This window comes from Tenrec ecaudatus, chromosome 6 (genome assembly GCF_050624435.1).
Source record: "Tenrec ecaudatus isolate mTenEca1 chromosome 6, mTenEca1.hap1, whole genome shotgun sequence".
NCBI lineage: Eukaryota > Metazoa > Chordata > Mammalia > Afrosoricida > Tenrecidae > Tenrec > Tenrec ecaudatus.
The window spans coordinates 136,725,254-136,744,079 of NC_134535.1; the positions used below are offsets into that span (position 1 = coordinate 136,725,254).

General features: G+C 36.7%; 1 long non-coding RNA gene across 1 annotated transcript in view; it reads right to left on the bottom strand.

The window, feature by feature from the left end:
• The window catches only part of LOC142451275 (uncharacterized), an 88,897-nt gene extending 71,503 nt beyond the window's left edge, over positions 1-17,394 (bottom strand). Inside the window, exons 1-3 of the long non-coding RNA XR_012784978.1 lie at positions 17,302-17,394; positions 10,598-10,731; positions 10,439-10,494 (exon numbers count right to left, since the gene is read on the bottom strand). This is a non-coding gene — a long non-coding RNA (uncharacterized LOC142451275). The remainder of the gene's footprint in view (positions 1-10,438; positions 10,495-10,597; positions 10,732-17,301) is intronic.
• Positions 17,395-18,826: the final 1,432 nt, after the last annotated feature.

The following is an 18,826-nucleotide window of genomic DNA, read 5'->3' on the forward strand; positions in this document are numbered from 1 at the left end:
TACCTATTGTATTCGCTTTGAGTTGTGAGGGAATTGGAATTTTTAGGTGCGTGGTTGATGAACCTTTACACTGGTAGAATCTCTTGGAATGTATCAAAGTGTTTATACATTTTGTATCAAATATTCCACTTACAATAACAAATTAATAAGTCATTTTTATAATAAAAGATTGTTCAAAATATTCACTGCAGTCATGATTATAGTACTGAAAAATTAGAATCAAACTCTCCAGACATATTTTTACAAATGAGAGTAGAGAACGAATGCTTTCATATGTAAATATTAAACCCTGTGAAAATACAAAGAATGAATGAGCATATAGTATTAGTACTTTCACATCTGAGGAGGGTTAAATGAGTATGGAGCAAGAGCAAAAGAAGGTTTTCATACTATATTTATGTTTTGTTTTAGTCTTGACAATTAGAAAGCGTTCAGTGGTTACTTATATATTTTAATATAGCCATAAATAAGAATACCTAGAGCAGTTTACTGAAAAGAGTTGCATAGAAGTCGATCCTTTCAACAATCAATGACTGATTAATTCAACAACACACACAAATACAACATTGCACTATGGACTGGAGTAGCAAGCAGTAGTATAAGGATGAGATAATGCACTATCCTCAGGATAAGGCTACACTCATCTAACTCACTCTAACCCACTGCAACCCAGTCAATGCAGACCCACAGCGAGTCTATAGGGCAGCGTAGAACGGTCCCTTTGAGTTTCAAAGACTGTAACTTTTTTTTAATTACTTTTATTGGGGGCTCTTACATCTCTGATCACAATCCATACAATCATCTATTGTGTCGAGCCCATTTGCACAGATGCTGCCATCCTCATTTTCAAAGCATTTTCTTTCTACTTGAGCCCTTCATATCAGCTCCTCATTTTTCTCCCTCCCCCCCTACCCACCACCCTCCTGAACTCTTGATGAGTTATATATTATTATTTTCATATCTTAAATCTTCCTCTGTTGCCCCTCACACAGTTTTCTGTTGTTTGTCCCCATGGGAGGGGGTTTATGTTGATCCTTGTGATCGATTTCTCCTTTCTCCCCTCACCTTCCCCTTATCCTCCTGGTATCTCTATTCTCATTGTTGGCCCAGAGGGGTTTATGGATTCCCTGTGTTGCAGGCTCTTATATGTAGCACTGTGCATGTTTTGGTCTAATCCGATTTGTAAGGTAGAATTGAGGTCATGATAGTGTGGGGGAAGGAAGCATTAAAGAATTAGAGGAAAGTTGTGTGTTTCAATGGTGCTCTACTGCACTGGCTCATCTCTTCCTTGTGACCCTTCTGTGAGGGGATGTCCAATTGTCTACCTACGGGCTTTGGGTCTCTACTTCTCCCCCCAACCCCCCACTCCCATTCACATTGAGTATAATTTTGTTCTGGGTCTTAGATGCCTAATACCTGATCCTTTTGACACATCATGATCGCACAGGCTGGTGTGTTTCTTCCATGTGGGCTTTGTGGCTTCTCAACTATATGACCACTTGTTTATCTTCAAGCTTTTAAGACCCCAGATGGTATATCATTTGATACCCGGGCACCATCAGCTTTCTTCACCACATTTGCTTATGCACTCATTTTGTCTTCAGTGATTTTGTTGGGAAGGTGAGCATCACAGAATGCCAGATTATTAGAAAAAAAATGTTCCTGTATTGAGGGAGTACTTGAGTCGAGGCCCGATGTCCATCTACAACCTTAATTCTTAACATATAGATATATGTACATAGATCTATTCCCCTCTCATTATATATTTACATATGTACATGCCTGTATTTAGACATCTATAAATGTTCTTTGCGCCTCCTGGTTCTTTCCTCTATTTCCTTTTACGTTCCTCTTGTCCCACCATCATGTTCATGTTAGGCCTTCATTTGGGTTTAGTAATCCTTGCTGCTACATTGCCCTTGGTTAGGGCCCACTAGGCATCTGAAGTCTTTCTCTCCATTGATTTTAGTTCACTTCTTGTTCTCTTATCCCTGGGTTGGTATCTCATCCCCTTCCTTTCTCCCACCTCCCTTTCTCCAGTATCCCTCCAGAATCATCAGTCCATTCTTATCTTCTCCGAATTGTTTATCCCACCTATCTTATTTAGATAGAAGACATGCAGAGACATTAATAAGCACAAAAACCAGGCAAAGCCAAAAGAGACAACAAAGGAAGTCAAAATCAACAAAACAATAAAATAACCAAAACCAAAAAGAAAGCCACTGATAAAAGTGGAAAAGCCTCTAAATAGTTCAAGGTCTCTTTGCTAGCCTTTAAGAGTGCTTTCTAGTCAAGTGTGATGGGGTCTCACATTCTGTCTCCAAAGTCTATTTTTTGTATTCACTGGAGATTTCACCACTTTGTTCCCCTTGCTACTCTGTTGCATGCCTTCGGTGTTTCCCTCCAGGGTGATGGGGTCAGACTGGCACATGCACTGTGTCTGCAGTGTTGTCCCCCTTAGCGCTATGGCTCAGTGAGGGACGTTGTGCCTCATAGTGGGGCCAGCCCTATGGTCCTCTCTGTGCATTGTCTGATCTGTGCAGAAATATCGTCCTTGGGGCTTGCTGGGCCAGGATGAGTTCCCCTCCCTCTCCATCCCTTTTCCTTTCTCCTGTGTGCTCTAATCAGATGTGCCCCTCTCCCCAGGCTGTAGGAGAGAGACCAGTCTTCAACCCCATGTGCCAAGATGTGACTACAACATACCGGCATGTACCAGGGAACCGATAGACAGGTGTGCGGGGTCAGCCCCAAACCCAACTATGTGGACACCCCCACCCCTTCGCTAGAAGAATGCACTTCAGAGGACAGCACTGAGACTGTAACTCTTGACAGGAATTGAAAGCCTCATCTTTCAATCCTGTGTAGAAGTTGGTGATTTCAAACTGCTGACCTTTCAGATTTCAGACCAACAGGTAAGCACTATGTCATCAGTGCTCCTCTACCAAGCATGTTGCCAGTTCACACGAAGTATATAGAACAATACAGAATTACCCCCTAGGATTTCCAATTGGCAAATCTGTCTCTCTCTCTCTCTCTCTCTCTCTCTCTCTCTCTCTCTCTCTCTCTCACACACACACACACACACACACACACACACACACACACACACAAACACACACTGGACTTGCTAAAAAAATACCTATTCTTGCTGGGGAGGGTAGACAAGGCTTTTTTTTTAAGTAGAACCATTTTTTAAATGAATACTTATATCTTCAATTGACTAAGCAAACGGGGATTTAAGAATTTTCAAATACTGGGCAAAATTCCTATGATTTGGGGTCAGAACAACTGCTGCTCAATTGTTTGAGGTTATCCCCCATCCCTAACTTAAGAGCTGCCCAATTTTTGCTGAGCTGAGTGACTTTTAACCTTGATTTCTCAGCTATACAATTTTGATAGTGACCAGTTCATGAAGTGCTTTTACTGAGAAGTATGAATGAGATCCTTCGAGAATTTCATGAATATTTGCTATCTTCTACTCAGTCTCTTTGAACATGCTTAATGGAGCAGGATGTAGTCAGACTCCAAAGGTTGACAATAGATTAAATAACATAATTAGAGAATTTACTAGCATATACTAAAATATGTATGTCCTGCAAGTCCAAGTAAATGCAAAACATTTCCCCAATTAAATCTGAGTTTGGATTTCTTGTGGTTAGTGCCTCAGAGTTAATTCCAACTCGTAGTGACAAGCACAACAGAAAGAAACACTGCGCACTCTTACAACCTTTCCTGTGTGGGATCATTGCAACCATTTTGGCAATGAAACCCCACACCAAACTCACTGCCATCGAGTTGATGGCGACTCAGAGCAACCCTATAGGACAAGATGGAACCGTGCCTGGAGGTTTCTGAGACTCGAACACAGTGGTGCTCCACCTTCCTAATGCTGTGATCCTGTCACACAGTTCCTCATGGGGGAGTGACCCCCCAACCACAGAATTCTTTTCTTTTCTTTAAAAAAAAAAAAACCAACATTTTATTAGGGGCTCATACAACTCTTTTTAAAATTTTTCTCAGTTTTATTTATTGATCTTTCTTTTTTTCTTTTTTTACATTTTATTAGGGACTCATACAACTCTTATCACAATCCATACGTATACATACATCAATTGTATAAAGCACATTCATACATTCCCTGCCCCAATCATTCTCAAAGCATTTGCTCTCCACTTAAGCCCTTTGCATCAGGTCCTCTCATAGAATTATTTTCATTGCCACTTCATCACTGTCATTTTGCTACTGTTTTGAATCAGGAGACCTCTGTGAAAGGGCCGTTCCACCCCCACAGGAGTTGCGACCCACAGGTTGAGAACCACTGCTTTAATTCTTCTTGGGAGTATTAAGTCCTAGCTTTCACTCCAGGAGCAGATGGTGATTTCTGGCTGCTGGCTTTACCATTAGCAGGCTGATGAGTGATTACTATGCCACCAGGGCTCCTCGGAGGAGACATTTTGTTCCTGCCAAAGCACTAGCTACTTTGGATTGAAGGTCAGTAATTCTCCCAGATAATCTCAGCGGTGGGCAACTGTGAAATGTTCTAGCAGCTCCTCTGATGCCAGACAGGAACTTGGGTTCATTTTCACAGTTGGAGTTCCCACCTGTAGAAGAGTAAGTACCCAAGTGGTGCAAATAGGAAGCGTTCAGCTACTAACCCAAAGGTTGGTGGATCAAATTTATCCGGAACTTTCTGAGAAGAAGGCCTGGCTATCTGCTTTCCAATGGTACCAGCCTTGAAATATTGATGGAGTAATTTCACTCTGCACATGAGTACCTTTTTCTTTTTCACTCACTCTCAACTGTGGACTAGCCCCTCCTGATGACACGTTCAAAGTACTTGACGTAAGTCTCACCAGCCTTACCTTGAAGAAGCATTTGGTCTGTACTGTTTCAAAGACAGTCTGGTCACTTTTTCTGGCAACCCAGGTAAATACAATATTCTTTGTCAATACCATATTCAAATGACTCATTATTCTCCAGTCTGTGTCCATCTTTCTCATGCACATGAAGAGATTGAAAATATCATGACTTTGATAAGGCACACTTTAATCCTGCAAGTGACATCTTTGCTCTTTAACATATTAAATAATCCTTTTACAGATTTAATTGATGTCTCGATTGCTTCTTTGCATGAGTGTAATTGTGGTATCAAATAAAACAAAATGATTCACAATTTCAATTCTCCCCACCACCGCCTTCCATTTATCATGATGTCCCTATTAGTTCAGTTGTATTTATTTTTCATTAGGCAGAATTGTGAGGATTTATTTTTTCCTTAGGGAGAAGTACAATCCATGCTGAATGCTGTAGCCTTTTATCTTAATCAGTAAATGCTTCAGGTCCTCTTGACTGCTGGCAAACAAGGTGTGCCATCTGCATATGGAAAGTTGTTTATGAGCCTTTTTACAATCATGATGGTGCATTCTTCTTGCAGTCTGGCTTCTGGGATCATTTTTCTCAGCATCCCCTTGATTGCCCAGTGACTGCTTCTGGGTCTTTCTATAGGCTCTGCATGAGAGCTATTAAGTATTCTTCGTAGAGTAATCCATAGGTTGTTTTGGGATACACAATCAAATGCCTGTGCATTGTCAACAAAACGCATCCATCTGATATCTACAATCATATAGTTCATCTCACATCCTCTTCTCAATCCAGCTTGAATTTCTGTCTTTTCTCTATGTATTGTTATAACTATTTTAAACTTATTATCAGCAAAAATTTACTTTCATGTGATATTATGATTTTGTTTTAATAATTTACACAACATATTAGGCCACTTTTCTTTGGAATGAGCAAATACATGAATTTCTTCCAGTTGGTTGATGGGGTAGCTGTTTCCTATAATACTTGACATGGATGAGGGAGTGTTTCCAGCTTATGGCTAGTTATTGAAATATCTCAATTGCTATTCTGTCCGTTCCTGAATCTTTTTTTTTCTTCAATATTTTCAGTGAAGCTTGGGCTTCTTCCTGTTATACTATAGGTTCTTGATTAAGATGCTACCTCTAAAATGGTTGAATGTGACCAAATTTTTGGGTACAGTAACTATGATTCTTTCATTCTTATTTTAATACTTCCTGCATTATTAAGCATATTTTCCATAGAATCCTTTGGTATTTTCGCTCAAGGCTTGAGTTTTTTCCTTATTTATTTCATTTTGAAAAATGCTGCATGTTGTTCTGTGTAGGATTTCTAACTGAATGTTCATGCATATTCATCATAATGCTTCACTTGTCTTCTTGAGCGAGCCTATAAAACTTTCAAGTCAGCTTTTACTTTGTCTTTAATTTTTCCATTTGCTTTAGTTGCTCTATGATCAATAAATAGCAAGGTTCAGAGTCCCTTCTGACATCTACTTTGATGTCTTCTATCTTTCCTGTCTTTTTAATGACCTTTTGCTCCCTTCATCTATGATGCTCATGATGTCATCCCAGAATCATCTAGTCTTTTATCATTAATGATCAGGCAATGCTGCAAGGCTATTATTGAGATATTCTCTAAATTCAGGTGGGATATACTCACCTGAATACTCTTATATTTTTATCCTACTAGACTTGTTCTCATCTTTTTCAGTTTCAATTTGAACTTGCACAATAGCAATTGATGGTCTGTTCCATAGTTTGCCTTGTTCTAATTCTGGATAAGGATACGGAGCTTCCCTATCTGCCTTTCCACACATTGAGGAGATTTGATTCTTGGGTGTTACATCCATGTGGCTTTGTTTACAACTACATATGTTAAAATGAAGGTATCTCATGATCATTTTAAAAATTCATAATTATTGCTCTAATAACATTTGCATATTCCCTGGTGAATTTTAATAAATGAGAATAAAATGGTTTGTTTCAAGTGTTTAAGACTTCCAAAATTAAAATGGAAAGCAATGTTCTGACTCAGTCAACAAGGAATATAAATTAGGGGATATATTTCTAATAATATTCTAACAGACAGACAAAGGTTATAAATATTTTAAATATTACATTTAAAATTAACATGTTAATGTGAATGAGTGAAAAATATTCACATATTTTCCATTTTCTTTTGCTCTCTGTCTTTAAAATATCACTACTTGTTTTCTCATAAGCATTCTAAAACTTTCAGAATACGAGAAGGTACCCACTAAAGGGAAAAAATAAATGGAATTTATTTTTCAAAACTATAAATTTAAAATTTTTAAATAAAACAACCTTTATCACCTTCAAAGTACTCTCCATTACCCTTAACACATTTGTCATATTTGTGATTCTATTCTTGGAAACATTAAAAGTCATCTGTTCGGATGGCTGACAGTACCTCCCTCATTATTTTCTTCACCTTCTGTGTCATCAAATTGCTGTCCTTTCATGTCCCTCTGGATTCACGGACATAAAAAGAAGGTGCACAGAGTGAGGTCAGGTGAGTTAAGATGCATGGGGCCAGAGGGGCATGCTGTTTTTTCACCCCAAATTGGCACACTGAGATGGCTACCTGAGCAGGTGCATTGTTGTGGTGGCAGAACCAGAGTCCCATCTGCCACAAATAAGGTCTTTTTTGTGGCACAGTTACTCTATCATTTCAGAACCTCTAAATAGAAAGCTTGATTAATAATCTGACCTGGTGGAAGGAACTCCAAGTGGATTATGAGTCAACATTTTTGTCTTTTTGAGATGTCGACGGATGTCTAGAATGAGTTTTATCATCAATCGGCATTTTACCTTTCTTGAAATAAGAAAAGCATTCATACACTTGAGTTTCTGAAGCATATTTTCCAGGCAGGAAATAAAATTTCACAACTGCATCCTGGTCTCTTAAATTGGCCAAAAGAAAAACTGATTTCCAGTGATATTACTTCTACAAAAAAAAAAAAAATTTCACTGAGACCAGAAAGAACTTTCCCAGGTGACGCCACTGGGTGCGCTAAGAGCAAGTTACTCACCTACCAAGAAAAATGCATAGTGTGAAAGTTATGCCCAGTGGGGCTTTTTTCTCCATTTGGGGGGCGGGGGTTCCCCCTCTTTATAGAAATGTCTTTTTAAAGTCCTTCAGTTTTCTAAAGTAAACTTCCCTTTTATTAAAATAAATGGCATTGCTGTTGAAGTGTAGACTCTTGTCCTTTTTAACAGTATGGGTTCGACCGTCCTACAAGTTGGATGTACACACGTGCCCTGTTAATTGCTAGCAGCGTTACGTGGTCAGGTTCAACGACTTCTCTGATCCTCAGCTTCCTTATTTATAAAACAGTAACAGGATCATTCGACATATAAAAAACAAACTTTTGAAAGGCAAGGATGTTACTTTGAGGACTAAGGTGCCATGGTCTTTTCAATTACCTCACACGCATGTGACCATGATAAGTTGGACACTGAATAAGGAAGACTGAAGAAGAGTCAACACATTTGAATCATGGTGCTGGCAAGAAAATATTGAGAATACAATGCATGTGAAGTGAATAAACCAATCTGTCTCAGAAGATGGGCAGCCATAATGCTGCTTGAACTTCATCTCATTTACTATGGGCATGATGGAGACCCGCCCCTAGAAAGGAATAGCACACTTGGTAAAGCAGAGGAGCAGAGACAAAGACGTCTTGACGCTGTGGTGCAACAATAGGATTGGACATAAGAACAGAGGGGGAGCGCGGCACGGGACTGGCATGTTGTGTCCTGTTTTACATGGGGTAACTGTACGTCAGAACAGACATAAGGGCACCGACAGCAGCAACAACCAATCCTACATATTTCATAAGGCTTTATCAATTATTCATTAAATGAATAACTGTACACAGATTTGTGTCTGGTGCCTTTTAAGTTTCAGGTAATTGTTAGTTCATGATATAAGTTTTCTTCTAGCTACTTTAACTTTCTGTGGTAATCTATTGCACTACTTGCTTGTCTTGATTTTCTCTGGGTGAAATATTGGAGTAAGTGTATGCTCATTGACTTTCTGGATTTTTTGGAACTTCTATGTCGACTTAATCTTTCCACTGTATCTAAAACATACTTTAAAGTCTTTACATCATACTTTCAAGCAAAAAATACCTCTTAATCATTATTTTCACACATCGGTATCTAAGGAGATCCTCTCAATCTCTATTATTTCTAAATGTTTGCCCAATAAGTTGATGTTGTAATATGGAATAATTCTTAATTACCTGGTTGTAAGCAAAAAATGCTTCTAATTAAACAACTGTTTTGAATAAATACAACTGTATTAGACATTTTATTGCTGCTAAATGATCCTTAGTCTTAGCATTCTGTGAGCAGCTATTTTTGAACCTGAAGTTCCACCCAAAATGAGGCACTGACATCAAGTAACAGAAAATATTGATACTGGTTCTTGGCTTCTTTAACAAGGAAACAGCAAAGGCCAGATATAAATTTCTTTTAAAAGAACCACTGAAAGTCCTTTACCTTTTTTTAAATGAGGTTTTCCTTATATATATTATTATTTATTTAATGAGTGCTGTTTTCTGAAACCTGATTCCAAGCTTTGATTTTGCCTCTATCAAAGTAATTATCTGGGATCGATATTTAGACTCATTGGTTTTGATTAAATACAAAGCTCTAGGGAACTATATGCTTTTTAACATGCAGAAGAAAGTTGCTATGTGATGGGATGTGCACACTGTGAAAGCAGTTTAATGCCCCGTTATGAGACAGTGCCTAATGCACGAGACATCTCTAGGTGGTTTTCACAGTATCATAGGAGAATTAACATAACGAATAATGACAAACACTTAAGTTAAGAGAACCACTGTGTCCTAATCTGTAGCTTGTAAAATCAAATTAGTAAATTAAAATTTGCATGTGAAGCAGTACAAACAATTCAGAACTGAGCTGTTTTACTAGTTCGTCTCCAAACTGAATAAATCACTTGGGTTTATTTTCAAATTATTTAATTTAAATAATTTTATTTAATTATGCAAAGCATAATTTACTTTAATAGTATAACAAATTATGAAAAATATCAATGAAAATGCTACTATAAGATTGTTATGACTCTTTTCTTGAGATGTTTAATCTGCATTTTTAATCAAAATTTGGAACTACCTGTTTCTGAAAGCAATAGCTTTTCATAATGCACCACATTTTAAAAAGATATACTAATCTATGTAAGAGAAAAAAACTGCTAACACTGAAAAGTGTAGTCTATCAAACATTAAATATGGTGCAATGGCCATTTTGTAGAGTTAATTAGTGAAATGGTGAAGCAATTATTAATCTCCAGAGTGGTCAATCGAATTTTCAGTAGAAATTGATCAAGCTTCTTCTGACTCAGAAACACCCTATGGCTAACTATTGATCAAGATTATATGATTATAATTCATATCCCACCCCCAGAGCACATGAAACAAATTATTTCAAAAGATTACTCAAAACATACACGCGATTGAGTTTAATAGAGAAAGTCTCACTAGTGTGAGTCTTGATTGGGTAGTTGCATAGGAAAACACACCTACCTGGCTAGGCTGAAGGCATCGTCGATCAAACCTGCTCGGTTACTGACTGAGAGAACCTATGAGGCCAACCAGAAAAATATTGTCCTGGTTAGAAATTTAGAATTAAAATCCAGGGTTCACATCTGAAAACGGATCTTAAAGAGAAAATCCAGAATTTACCTCATGGTTCCTTATTAACTGTTCGATTAATAATCTCCAATTCCTTAGGTCATAGTTGACCCTAAAGTATCTGGTTTGATTGATGTTCCCCAACAACCAGCTTCCTTTGCCCAGAGAAGTGATCCTGTGGTGCTCTACAAACAGCATGTTTTTCAGGATGAAATAGATTTAGATGTTAATGATATATAAAGTATATTTTCTTAATACCAAGTGTAAAGTTACTAATAATTATTATTGCTCAATTAAAAGCTAATCTTTCACGTAATCATTTGCATCTAGGATATACTAGTAAATGTTTAGTAGGTTATAACTAGCCTCTATTCCTGATAAAATCCCTATCCCCTACACATAGTAGTTTTTTCAACATACATGTGACCTAACATTTACTTGTGTCTGTGTGACATAGACTATATATGCATATAGTATGATTAGAATGAAGGGAAAAGTTTTGAGAACTACATTCTCTTAACGCGTTCAGTAAGAAAGTTATTAAAACAATCGAGCTCATTTATTTCAGAGTCATGGGTGTTCCTTGCCTCTTCCTTGTGCTTTCTTGGAAATACTATAAATAACAGATGATGCAGCATCATCAATAACGCCGGAAAAAGAAACTGCATTTACTTAAGACTCTAATATTTCTACACATAATTAAAAACAAAGATAATAAATTCTGCTTATTGGAATCACCTTGGAAAATAGTAACTTGATTATATTAGCCAGGTAATTCAATTAAAGAAAGCGAGCTGGTAAAAACAATCTTATAACTTCTTACACATTTAACTCCTTCAAATATGGTACATATGGAGAATGCTATTCATTTTCAATTGTTTCCTTATTTATTTACAAACCATAGGTCACAATTCCAATGATTTTGTACTTCATTGTGGATGCTTTCAGACCTTGTGTGTCCTAGAACCTGCATACTCTTTAAATAAAATATTTTTAATCTTTGTGCATAAATGTAAGGAAATATATGTAAGTGTACACGTATACATGTATAAAACCACTGCCATGGAGTCAGTTCTAACTCACAGTGACCCTATCGGGAAGAACGGAACTGCTGCTCCTGGTTATGAGGTCAGCTAGCCTCATCTTTCTCTGAAGGAACAGCTGGCTAGTTTGAACCAGCTTGCAGTCCAAATGCTTAGCTTGCTATGCCACCGTTTACTATAGCATGTGTTCATGTTCTCTATCTACAAAGCCTCCAGGATTCAGCAGAGCTTATGCTAAAACAGTGTCTCATGCCCAAGGGAAAAATAAATCATTTCCATGATAGCTCACACCAGAAAATGTATCACAGAGACCATGTGCAGCCCATTGGAGTCAGCTTCAGTCCATTGTCAATGTTTTTACATCTCAGACTCCAAATCAGGTTTTCCTATTATTTCCCCAAGGACGCATTCAAACATATAGTTTTTGAATGGAATCTCTTTACATAGAGTCCATCAGAAAATAATTCTACTACCACAAAAGGTATCGTGGACAAAAGTGGTCATTAATTGCTCAAAACTGGAATGAAGTGGAAGATTTAGTCCAAACATGCCAGCAAGATGAAGAGGCACCTATTACAGTCCACTAAAATATAATCCCAAACTATTGAAAAAAATCTAATATTTAATGTTTCAAAGCACTGTACTTTGGCCACATTTATATGTAGTACCCGTGCAAACGAGGCTCAGACAGTTGTAATTCAATTGTCCAACACAGCTGAAAATAGTCCATCTCAGGTCTTCCACCATCTAGGCTTCTTTCTAGTCTGGTCTATGCTCCTGACACAACGTGGTATAGTGCTTTTACTATCATAAAATACACATTTTCACATTCCTTCTCTCTTTTTAATTTGAAAGGAGAAATATGACAGTTAAAATAAACTAGAATAGGGGCAAGAAAGTCATGCCCGACTATACATCTATATACATAAATGTTTAAACTTCGATAGCATATTCCTTTTTTAAAACCACTTTACCTATAACCTGATGGACAAACAATGGCCTATAAGGTCCCTTTCAATGCTACAATTCAATGGAAAAGAAATGGTATACATTCTCTTAGGCTGACAATTGATCTCTAGTTTAATAGTGGTATGCAGAAGGAAAAGTCTATCAAGTTCTATTTTAGAGTATGAATGATTTTCTCTACCTATGAGACTTTATAATCTCCTTTTCTTCAAAACTTCAATGTTTATCCACACAATTGCTATAAAGAAGCTTTAGAATATCATCCCCATTTTATGGATGCAATGATGACAAGAGATATAGTTAACAAGAAAATGTGGCAAGTATAAAAAATAAAATTGAAACATTAAGGATACTGTTTCTGTTGATCAACTTTGACTTTATTTTCATGCATCTGTAAGTTCACAATGATCTATTCCTTATAAAATATTAAAATCATGTCTGAATTCACAGAATAAATTGGATCTCCCCACTCCTTAAGTAGTCACTTTATAGGTGATAATATTTAAAATTCAAGCCTCATATCTGATCATATAATTTAGGGTTTTACAGGTTTCAAATTGTCATGATTTATAATTATTAAATATAATTTAAAAGTTATTTCATGCTCATCTTTTATATAAATCTCATGTGATATAATTGGCTCTTGTTTTTAAATCAATTTTATTCAAAAATTTAAATCTATACTCAAATTAAAATAATATGTATGTATAAATGATAAAAGCAATTCTTACCCCTTTTATGTAGTCTGGTCAGTAAAAAAGAAGGAAAGGAAATAAAAGGCAACCATCTCCTGCTTTTAAGTTTGCCATAATTAAACTGATAACTAAAACCTGAAGGTTATTACTGTTCGTGAATAATTTTATGTCTCTGGTATAAGTGAAATCTGTAGAGAAATAATCCCTGGCAAGATATAGTAATACATTCTTAAATACCTTTTCAGTTCTAGTTAATTATATCCCTAAAATATTCTTCAAATTAACTAATGGCAAGCAATGAATTTTAAAGTGTTCTTTTTCCATGGCCTCGTGATGTACAGTGCATGATGAGAACCATAAAAAATTATGGAAGCTATATTTTGAGGGTCGGTAATAATAATTAAAATTTCTATTTGGAATGTTCCCAAAATGACACAAGTCTGAGGCCATATCAAAACACAGAGCAGTTAATACTTTAAAATATTTTAGTTCTTATCATTCATTTACCACCACCACACACCCAACACACACCCAACACACACACCCAACACACACACCCAACACACACACCTAACACACACACCCCAGGACCAAAAGAAGAAGGTGATATATTCTTTACAAACTTGGCTGGCTGCAGATGAGAAGAAATGTCAACCAGGATAACAAAACTGGAAATACACAATAAACTCTGTGATAACTTAGGTGGACTTCCTCCCTAAACTTGTAAGAGAATTAAATGAGATAATGTTCTGTAGCTCTTTAAGAGTCACTGGCATACACCCAATGACAAAGTGTTACATAACTAAGAGATCGCCCAGACAGCCTAACAAAACTTTACAATTTTATCCACGGTAAATAAGGGTGTGCTCATGAGAGAAGTATTAAAAATAACAGAAGAAAATCACAGCCCTAGACCTAGCTCTTTACCTAATTTGCCAACGGACTTGATCCAAGTTACCATCAAATTGTAATAAACTCATTTAGAAGATGGGGATTAAAATCATATTGCTTCTAAGGGCTTCTGAGTCTCAAGTAAGCCAATGCTGAAGGCAAAGGTGAGAGCACTTCAGCACTAGTTTAGTGTTTACTGACCTTTCAGAGCCAGTGTCTACTCTATTCTGACTGTGTTCTTTCCTAAAATGTAACTGAATGTATTGCCTGCCACTCTTGGGTAAGCAAATATCCAGTAAATATGCAAGCTATTACATTTATAATGCCTAGATTGTTGGTATTTTCTCATTGAAAATGAAAGAGAGAAAAAATTTTGGCTGTTTCTAATAACTTAAAAATTGACTTAATACTTTAGGTAGCGTTTTATGTCATCTTTAGAAATAATTATATATTTATCCAAAGGGCTTCAAAAATTTAACTCTCAAGAAAATATGATGATGATAATCAAATTTAAACTTTATAATTAACTATGGCCTTGTGTGAATATATGTGAAATAAAATCTTTACTGACCATGAAAAATTACAAAACATTGATCTGGTTGTTGTCATTAAAATTTGGCATTTTTTTACATGTGTTTATAACAATTGACCAATGCGTTTTTCTCCCTGGCTTAATGCAGATACTTTTCATGTACATTAGTTGTTTGTTTTGAATAAAATAGGAGATAACATATAAAAGAAGTTGAGGTTAACCAATCTTTTCTTTTTATCTAATTATAGTGTGGTGTCAGGTTTTTACTAGGCCTCATCGAAGTTCAGGACTTCAAGAGAAGACGGTGCATAGGTAAAATGACACTGAAAAAGGCAAACTAGAAAGATGACTTTTATTTTTAGCTTCACTGGGAATCGGTCACCCCAATTTGTGCATTTATAAAGCATTTATAAGGCCTTCAAGTGACATGTGGAAAACTTACTTGCTATTGAGTAAACACTTGACGGTATTGAGCAACCTTAAGTATTAAGTGTTACCATGTTCGTGTCAAATAGAGAACACTGCTGGGATTGAAACAAAAGGACACCTTACACTCTGATATGTGTGCAGTGCCTGACTGTGGGGTGGGGATGTGCCACTCACAATACCCCCTTCATAAATAGCATCCCCTAGAGTTTTAAAGCGTATACCTGTGCAGTTGTTCATAGCAGTTCTTCATATTAACATTGGTGATATTTAAGGCAAACATGTTGAAAGAATGGACTGTCATTATCCTGATTAATAACTCAAGATGAAGCAATCTCTCAAGTACAACCTGTATTGGTCAAGGGAAGGCTTATGGTCTTCCCAAAAAGGAGAAAGTAAAGGATAAAGAGGAAATACCTTCTCCAGCAGGTTTCCAGTAAGAACAGACTCCCTATAGCCCTCACCTTCTAAGCTGAGTGTTTAGGCTGATTCAAATATATAATCAGTAAGTACTTCTACATTTCTTTAACTTTCTCATTTCCACTCTACATTTCAAAGGGATATGTCGTAGTTTATTTCTGAAGATTATTATGTCTCATGTTTCTAAGAAATGTATGGAGGGATGGCATAATTCAAATCGTTGGACAATTACAACTCCCTAGTTTCATTCACCATGTAATAACATATTATGTATTCAAGTAAAGGTGCTTCATGGGGATAAAAGAGAATTATAAAGGAAAATAAGATAGTAAGTGTGAATTCAGAATCACGAAATAAACGCTAACTCAAAGCAATTAAAAGAACAAATTGTAATGAGTTATTTTAAAGGAGAAGAAACCAATAAATGTTACAGTCAGCATTTCAACGTACCACCACATTACATGTGAATGTCTTATATGCAATAAACGTGAATGGAATTGTAACTCTTTATAATATGCAGTTTCATATTAAAATTACATTAACACGAAATTATGAGTAACCTTCACCCCTGGGAATTACAAGTGTTTATGTTTCTGATAGTCAGATTACATTCTGGATTCAGTACATTTTGCCTATATGTAGCCATGCACCTATTTTGAGTACTTAACTGTGCCATGTATGAAATGAAACAAACATTTGTTTATTTACTTAAAACAAAAGATATATGCTCAAAATGATGTTTATAGCATAAAGAATTAAAATACACTAACAGCATTGGTGAAAGCAGCAAGGGGAAAAAGGTAGAAAAATGTGACCTTCTTAGTGCCACTGAAGTGTTAATAGAAGATGATCATCGCCTTTTCTCCAACTCGCTGGGAAGCAGAGCAAAAGGAACCCTCATGTGGACCCTGCTGTCCATGAAGGACTTAGAAGGGACTCAAGTACTCTTCTGTGAGTGATTGCAAATAGGCCCCTCTCCTGTTTGGCGCCATTTACACAGACAATAAGGAGCCCTGGTGGTGCTGGGGTCAAAGAGCAACAGCTGCTAACTAAGCGTCCCTGGTTCAGTCTCACAGCTCCTCTGGGGGTGAAAGAGGACACCGGTGTCCTGTGTGTGCAGGTACAGCCTGGGACACCCTAAGGGGCAGTGCTCCCGTGTCCGAGGACTGCTGGGAGTTGGAATCTATTTGATAGCACTGGGTCTGTGGGTAGAAAGACAATGAACTGGCTCTTCTCCCTGCACCTTGAGGTTTGACCCCCAAAGGGTGCACTTTGAGGACAACTCTAATCCTCTCCCTTCAAATCCAATAATTATAATTATCTAATCCCATGAAGGATATTGCTTCTCTGGTCTCTAAAAGAGATAGTCTGAAAATGCAAAGAAAGACAGTGGAATGGGATTAAAACTGTTGCCTCAGTTTCAGTTTGTGAGACACTGCTCTAATGGGAGTTCTGCTTACATTTTAATTAAATGTGTGATTATGAAATTATACAGTTTAAAACAGCTACGATGAGATCTACAAAAGCATTTAAATGTTTTCTCTTCACCATGAAAGGAACAAATAAACAAGAATTATATAGGCAGGGTGAAAGTGGATGAGTCAGAAATTATACCGAAGAGATCCTCTTATGCTTTCTTATCTTGTAGAGGTGATTATCATTCTTCCATCTTCTCTTTCTAGTTTGTCTTTATGCACATTTTTATAACCCCAGAAACCAGAGGTTAAGTTGCTGAACAATTATCTGAAACCAATTGTCCACAGGGGAGAATATATATCTTACCTGATTTGTTAGACACCCAAATAATTGCTTCTGAAGACACATGGCTTCTATTTCCTACCACAATGGTTAATGGAATCTGCCACAGGTAGCTGCAAAATAGAAGAGTAGCTTTAAAAATACAAATTGGTGTTCATTTGAAAAACATGCATCTTCAGAGGGATTTTTATTAATGCTTTTTAGGGAAGCTACCAAAAACAACAATAAAAAAAGCACTCAGACATCAAAGTAGATTCTAATTCATTGTTTCTATCTCACCAAGAAGACTGTGCACTCAGAAGTTTTCTGTCAATGTAGAAGAGATCTCCTAATAATATACTTTGCCAAAAAAACCCAAAATGTGTGCATTAGGAGTTAAAAGTGGCTAAATACTACAGTATATATTGATTTGAATCTTAAAATAATTCATTTCTATTGTTTTAATATTAAACACTAGTGATTTTATGTATTCACATTTCACCAATTTCTCCTTATTTATTTTATAACTGTTCAGAGAGATATTTTATTATATTTCCATAAGGTTAATATGGCACACATAAGGTGATTCAGGCAAAGAGAATAAAACAAGACTGACAAGATCCCCCTAAAATCCATATAAACACAATGCACCCGACAGGGCACACCTAATGTCCTGCTGATTTAAATGAAATTTCCAAATGGATTGGCCAAGCACCACCGATACTTAATGTTCAAATGTGGGTCAGAGTTATAAAAGAGAAACATTTGATAAGGTTTGCCTTTTATAGTAATAAAAATCAAGGCCTATATGTTTACATAAAGTATCTATTTAATCTGAAAGGCTAACCAGTTAATGATAGATGATTTTACATTGCGTTCAAGCATTATATTTTATTTTCTTGAAATATAACCTGATTCCTTCAACTAATCATTGTGCTATTGCTAAACAGCTGGAAGTTCAAAGCTAAGAACTGTCCCACGGGAGGAAAGTGGGGCAATCAGCAACTGTACACGTTTACAGGGTCAGTAACCCTATGCAGGGTCATGACGAGTCAGAATGGACTTGCTGACGTGGGCCTGTCTTGTTGTTTTAGTTTGCTTTTATCATTGTGTCATTGGCAAGACTTCACAACAAGCGAGCAATGAGTATTAAAGTCATATATTTTGTTTGTGATATAAGAAGCTATACTGTGTCAGCTTCATAACTGGAGAGCGACTGAAGAACTGAGAACCAGTGGAGACGCCGAGTGACTGATCATAAAATGGGCGTCTTTCTGGAGATTTGGGAAGAGCAGTGCTGAATCGGTCCCTCGACACATAATTGTTTTACGTGTCACAGAGTTCATTTCTCACACTCACAATTAATACATGGGAATTCATCAAGAGTAATATGTCAGATGGAAAAGAGGAAAATTCATTATGTCATAACAACTGCTATCCCCAAAATCAAAAGTCAAAAGGCCATCCTTGACATTCTGAATTTTAAATGATAAGCTGAACTTCATCAGAGAAACATTTCTGAGTGCCAACCATGTGAAGGTACCCTGTTACACTGTAATTGACTCCACAT